A 6,721-nucleotide genomic window follows, 5' to 3' on the forward strand; every position below is an offset into this window, starting at 1 on the left:
AGACTTGTTGTTACTGTTTTTGGCATATCGAATACACCACGGGGAGCTTGCCAGGCTGTGCCATGTGGGCAGGATACACTCGGTAGCTTGCAGGGCTCTCCTGAGGGATGGAAGAACAAGCAAGGCAAAGGCTCTACCCGCTGTGTCCAAAGAAGAGTGCATATCTAAGCATATTTATTATTTAGAATAATAGGATGCTTTTCTGTAAATTGGACATTTTTATATCTTAAAATACTGTGAAAATGAAAAAAAGTTATACATAAAATACTCCATATAATTAAACACCTTGAATGAGTAAATATAGATAAAGTAATCACTTAAGTACATTTGTATGTGTTTTCCAGGAGATATTACCTCCTTTAAACAAATTCCTGAAAAAACTGAAAAAGAAGAGATTGGAGTTAGTAATTTTTACTAAGCAAGGAGTAAACAGAAAGGACTAGTTGCCTTTCCTGTCCTATTGCATACCTAATATTTCTTAACTAGGAATTAAACTAAGACCTGTTTCCAGCTAAAATAGTTACAAAGACCACCAATTTAACCAGATTTTCACTATGAATCAGTGTTTCAAGATAAATTGAGATATTTTCAAATGTTTCTAGTTAATAATTACATAATTTGATTAAAATCAAGGTCAGAAAAGTTTCTTCAAGCAACCTTTAAACTTGAGTGAGTACATTTTGATTTCACATAGCTTTTAATAGGACAAAGATGTGTTTTTTCTTTCAAAAATCAAAGTCTAGAGACTTTCATTTATAGTAAAATTATAAGTAATAGCTTCAAGCATAAAATATTCCAACTCAATGCCAACCACAAATGCTAGTATCCCTCTACCAACACCTCAAGGTCTCCTCCCATCAGACATTCCCTTGGCAAACTCATTTTTTAAATTTAATATAGATTGCATCACATATTTATAACTGTTAATGCTTATAGTTTGATGTACAGTTACCTCACCTCACTACCACCGAAGTGTCCATAGGCCAATTTTCCCATGTTATATCAGTATATCTCATTGTTCCCCTACCCACTTTATCTGGTATTCTTACTTCTGTAATCCAGAGTCAAAGTTTTGCTATCATTTGATACCATCCATTTCCTCATGTATTTGAGCATATGCCACAGATGAGTAAAATTATACCATATTTATGCTTCAATGTATGGCTTATTTTACTAGACGTGATATACTCCAGTTATATCCACATTGCGGCAAAGTGTATGATGCCATTTTTTCTTACAGATGCATAGTATTCCATTATGTGTCTATGCCACAACTTCTTCCATAATTCTGTCATTGGACCTTTGGGTAGCTTTCAGGTTTTGGCTATAGCACTAAGAGCTGAAATGAACTATAGTGTGCAAATATCTTTTCAAATTAATGTTTTTGCATTTGGAAACATATGTAAAAACGTGGAATCACTGGGTTATACGGAAGCTCTAGTCTTACTTTTATGGAGTCTCCATACAGCTTTCTCTAGAGGCTGAGCCAGATTTTGCACCAAGAGGAACACTTTTATTTATTTATTTGATGGGAGAAAGCTCGCCCAATGCTACTCAGAAGCTCTTCCCAGCTTTGTGCCAGGAGTTCACTCTAAACAGTCTTTGAACACAGACTTATCATATATGAAGCATGTACTCTAGCCCATTGATCAGTTTCCCTGACCACAATAAATAACACTTTTATCAACACCTACTGCCTTCACCCTCTCTACCTGTGTTATGCAACAGCCCAACTGAGTGACTGAATGGATCAGAAAACAGAATCCAACTTTCTGCTTCTTAAAATAGACTCACTTTAACTATCTATCATATTTAAATTCTCATAATAAATACAAGCTTAAAGCAAAAATCAGTTAAAAATCAATCATACTTACATAAATGGCTATGAAAAGGTAGAAATAGTCATCAGATTAAATGGACTTCAGTCTATACAGGTAATAAAAAACAGAGATGGACATTACATATCAATCAAAGAATGTATACACTAAAAGCAATCTTAAACACATATGCATTAAACAAAGGATCATATAAATACATATAGCAATTACTAGCAGGCATAAAGAAACTATTGACAGCAATGCAGTAGTAGCAAGATATTTTACTACAATACTCATCATTGCATGGACCAACTAGAAAGAGAACCGGTAAAGAAATAGAACTCATAGAGAAAGAGATGGGTATAATAGATCTATAGGGCTCTCCATTCCCGAAAGCTGAGTTCACATTCTTTTTCTGTACTCATAGATAATTCTTGTTTGTTTTATTTGGGGCTACACCCAGTGGCGCTAAGGGCTTATCTTAGCTCTGTGTACAGGGATCACTTCTGGTTGGCTCAAGGACCATATGGACTGCCAGGGATTAAAACCAAATTGACCATGTGCAAGGAGAGTGCCTTATTTGCTGTAATATTTCTCTAGTCCCTCGTTCTTTTTTAAAATTTTATTTTATTTTTATAAAGTTTTTCACAATAATTTATTGCATTCAATATTCCAACACTAATCCCACCACCTTTACACTTTCGCATGACCATAACTTTGAATTTTTCCCTGAACCCCCCTCCCACAAAGCCTTCCCACAAAGCAGGACTTAAATAATTTATTTTGTGTTGCTTGTTAGGAATAATGCATTAGAAATGATCCAATAAAGTTTCCTTAGAAAATAAGTGTGTTAAGATTGTTGATCTCACCAAAAAAAAAAGAAAGAAAGAAAATAAAGAAAGGTTGAAATCATGCAATTGCCAGTTAATGAACAGAACTAGAGGTAATCACACTGAGTGAAATCAATCAGAGGAAGAGGGACAGAGAGTAATCTTTCTCATGTGTGGAACATAAAGAAATATGACAAGAGAATAGCAAATGATTGGTGGCTTCAGATCCTGAGACTGGCCAAAAGAAGTGTTTGGCAAGACAGTGAGGCAAATGGTAATAATAGTAGTAGAAGTATGTTAAGACTTTGAAAGGGGGTGTGGCATTGGAATGCTGTCTACCTAAAACTTTGTTATTAGTAGTGTTGTTAATCATGGTGCCTAAATAAATGTTTTAAGAATAATAAATAGAAAAAAAAAGAATAATAAATAGAGTTAGGAGAGAATCAAGGCTGGAAAGATAGAAAGTGGTAGGGTTCTTGCCTTGCAGGCAGCTGACCACGTTTCAATTCCTGGTATCCCATAAGGTTCCTGGATCCCTCCACAAATGATATGAGTATGAAAGCTCTACATATTACACCTCACTGCAAACACACCTCACATCACTAGTAAAAGACCAGCAAGGAAAATAAAGAGTAATATCCAGTCTAATCCATGTTTGACTCCCAGTGGGGCTAACTGATGTATAGTAGCAAGATATAGTAGGATTTTGGACATACAAATATATAATATATGTGTATACATATACACATATATATGAAGATTTATATACATATAAATACACATATATATGAGGATTTACTACAGAATGAGATACGAAATGTGAGGAAAGTGAAAATCAAGAGAGTCAAGGATGACACCGAGATTTCTACCTCAAATAACTGAAAAATATACCCCGCCACTTACTAAAGCACAAAAAGCTACTAGAGTAGCATTAGTTGGATTAGTTGAATGAGAAAAGCAAATAAAAAAGTATTATGTGCTCAATATAGACAGAACAGGTTCTAACTGAAGAAGTTAATTCAATGACCAGTTGAATTCTTTATACGATGTCTGCACATAATACTAGTAAATGAAGCCAAGTCAGTGTAATGTTGAGTCACAATCTACACTTTTGCTACAATTTTACCTGTCAGTATTTTTCAGAAAAAGTTAGTTGATAAGATCATTGTGTAACATCAGGTTAATTATGTGATAGAAATAGACCTTAGTGAGGGTGGGAAAGGGGGGGTAATGCCAGAGATATTGGTGGTGGGGAATGTGCCCTGGTGAGGGGATGGGTCTTTGATCGTTGTGTGCTTGTAATCCAAACATGAAAGATTGTAACTATTTCACAGTGATTCAATAAAATTGAAAAATAGGAAATAAACAATAAAATTAGATAATTTTTGCATTTAAACAGAAAATATATTCTCAAACTTGCTCCATCAAAATTCTACTCCATAAATGAAGTACCAAGAAAACCCATACAGGTACTACTAAAAGGGAATAAAAAGTGTTTATTCAACTTCCACAGGAAGATTGTATAATTCTGGCATCAGTCAAGTTTATATTCCGTCTGAAATCTAAACTTTATATGAATACTTCTTTGCTCTTACCAAGGCTCAGAAAATTACCATCTATTTATTATGCAATGGTACTTGTATGCAAACTGATATAATCCAAAACGTGAACAATCTGGATTTTAATACCAAAAAAGGTAAAATCCTAGATGTGAACAAGTAATTTTTCAAGATATTCTTTAGCTCCAACTTAAAGCAAACATTCAGAACTGGAATCTTTAGAATTTTTCTACTGTCCTGAAAATCCCCGTCTTCTCTTTAACATGGTCTGATGAATTCATTTTATCTAAGAGAGAAAAAAAACAAAACACCATTGAGACATTGAGACTGTATATACTTTTATGTATGAATACACAAAAAAGAAACTTATACAGTGTAGACTCTCCTAGTAGCTAGGGAGGGCCCCGGTGGCTCTCCCTCTCGCTGCCTGGGTTGTTGTTCTCTGGTTGCTCCCCAACCAGGCGCAGCCCATGTCATGGGCAGATGGAGGAGGAAATGAAGGCCAAGCCAGTTGATGATCAGTAGTCATTTATTCCATTCTCCCCACGTGCCTGCTCCAGTCTCACTCAATTCCCCATTCTAGTCCATACTGCCCCTCATTCCCATCTCCTTCTGTGTCTCCTGCTCATCTCTCCGCGCTCCATCTCACAGCCTGGGCTCTCTCCATGTGCCTGCTCCTGTATTCTTCTTCTTGTACATTCTTCTCTCTCTGTCCCCTTTGCGACTCTCACTACTCTCCATCTTGTTGCCCTGCTCTTTCCCTTATCTCTCCCCAACTCTCTCTTCTCTCTCCAACTCTCCAGTCTCTCTCCAACTCACCAGCAGCTACACCCAGTCAACATAAGAAGGCCCTTCCTGATGGCCCATCAGCTCAAGGGCAGACACAGCACCTAGTGGTGTTCCTCTTCTTCTTAGTCCAATAACTTGATTAACATCTAAACTCTAATTCTTAATATTAGGAATTTTGTATGGACACAGTAAGAAATAGATTGAGCCTATGGGGTGGCTCTCCTGGGAACATCTCATCACAGACTAGGACTGGACTACTCAGGCTAGATTAATCTTTCCTAACCCTAGCAGGGTCTGAATCTAGTTATTACTTTTTGGATCATGACCGCATTTGTCCATGACCATGCTCTTAACTTATAGTTAAGCATTATGGCACTTTGACCAGAACCATTTCAATGCCAGCTTGCCCTGGGTCCATCAGATTCCTTATCGGGACCCTGCTTGTGGGGTGCTAGGAAGTAAGGGCAACTGAGGCTTAACTCGAGAGAACAGATGTCCAGGAGGAAAATATCAGTCAGGAGGAAAATATCAATCAACTCCCAATTTACGAAAGCATAGCATTAACTCTCATTTTTGTCCCTACAAAAAGGACATTGCTCTGAATTAACTATGCAAAGGGCTTAGGAAAATAGAAAGAATAATGTTCACAAGTCAACAGAGCACAAAGAAAAAAGTTACAAGTAAACACAAAGGAATGGGAGCACTGTGATGGGAGAAACCCACCAAACCTAAGCTCCCTGTGACAAGGCGGAAAGGACAAACCAATGTTATCCTACAGTACAATATCTAATAGGTTATAGGAAGTGAGCCTTCTGTCCAAATTTTTAAAAATGAAATAGATGTGGCTCCATGCTGTATATTAGATATTATGACATTAGTTCAAAGTTTATAATGTAATACTACTGAGTAAAAGCATGTTGTCAATAAAAACAGCATAACAAAATGAAAGTGTCATGATTTGAGAATCTATCAAAACAGGAAAATATATGTGAGCTGCAGAGATGCCTCCACAGCCTGCCTTAGGCTGTCTCATATAGGGCGCCCTGGATGGGGGCGGCCAAACCAGGTTCAATCCCCTGCACTCCACATGGTCCCGTGACCCTACCAGGAATGATCCCTAAGCACAGAACAAGAAGTAAACCCTGAGTGATGCTAGGCGTGGCACAAAAAACAAACCAAACAAAATGAAACAAAGCAAAAAAGAACAACTGCTATGTCCACAAACAATTGAGAAATGCAGCTTATAAAAATAAAAATCTAGGCCCCCCTGGCCTCAGTTTGGGGCTCACCCTCAAGCCCCCACCCCCGCCTGGCACCTTTGAGCCACCGCGCTGACCGGCCCTGACCCCTCACTTTAGGGGGTGTGGTCTCAAAAGTGGGCATGGCACTTTCTGGAGCAGCCGCAGTTGTTTCTCCCATTCCATGCACTGTTCTTTGGCCACAATCGATATAATCTATTCCTCTGAAGAATACCCTGGTCATCTTAGTCACTATATGTTAATAGTGAACTAGCCTAGCCTATCCTAATTTCACAAAAACTGTCAATGAACACATCAAGCTGCACATAAAAGTCCTTTGTAAAAAGATCATAGCCCCATGTCTTCAGTTGAGGCCCCTCTCAAGCTAAGGAGAGTGCCTGATAGTAAAGCCCATAACAACATGAAGAAACAGCGAAAATCCCCACCACCAGGAGAGATGGAAGAAAGGATCTCAGTAACCTCAGCAG

The sequence above is a fragment of the Sorex araneus genome, chromosome 11, assembly GCF_027595985.1.
Source record: "Sorex araneus isolate mSorAra2 chromosome 11, mSorAra2.pri, whole genome shotgun sequence".
NCBI lineage: Eukaryota > Metazoa > Chordata > Mammalia > Eulipotyphla > Soricidae > Sorex > Sorex araneus.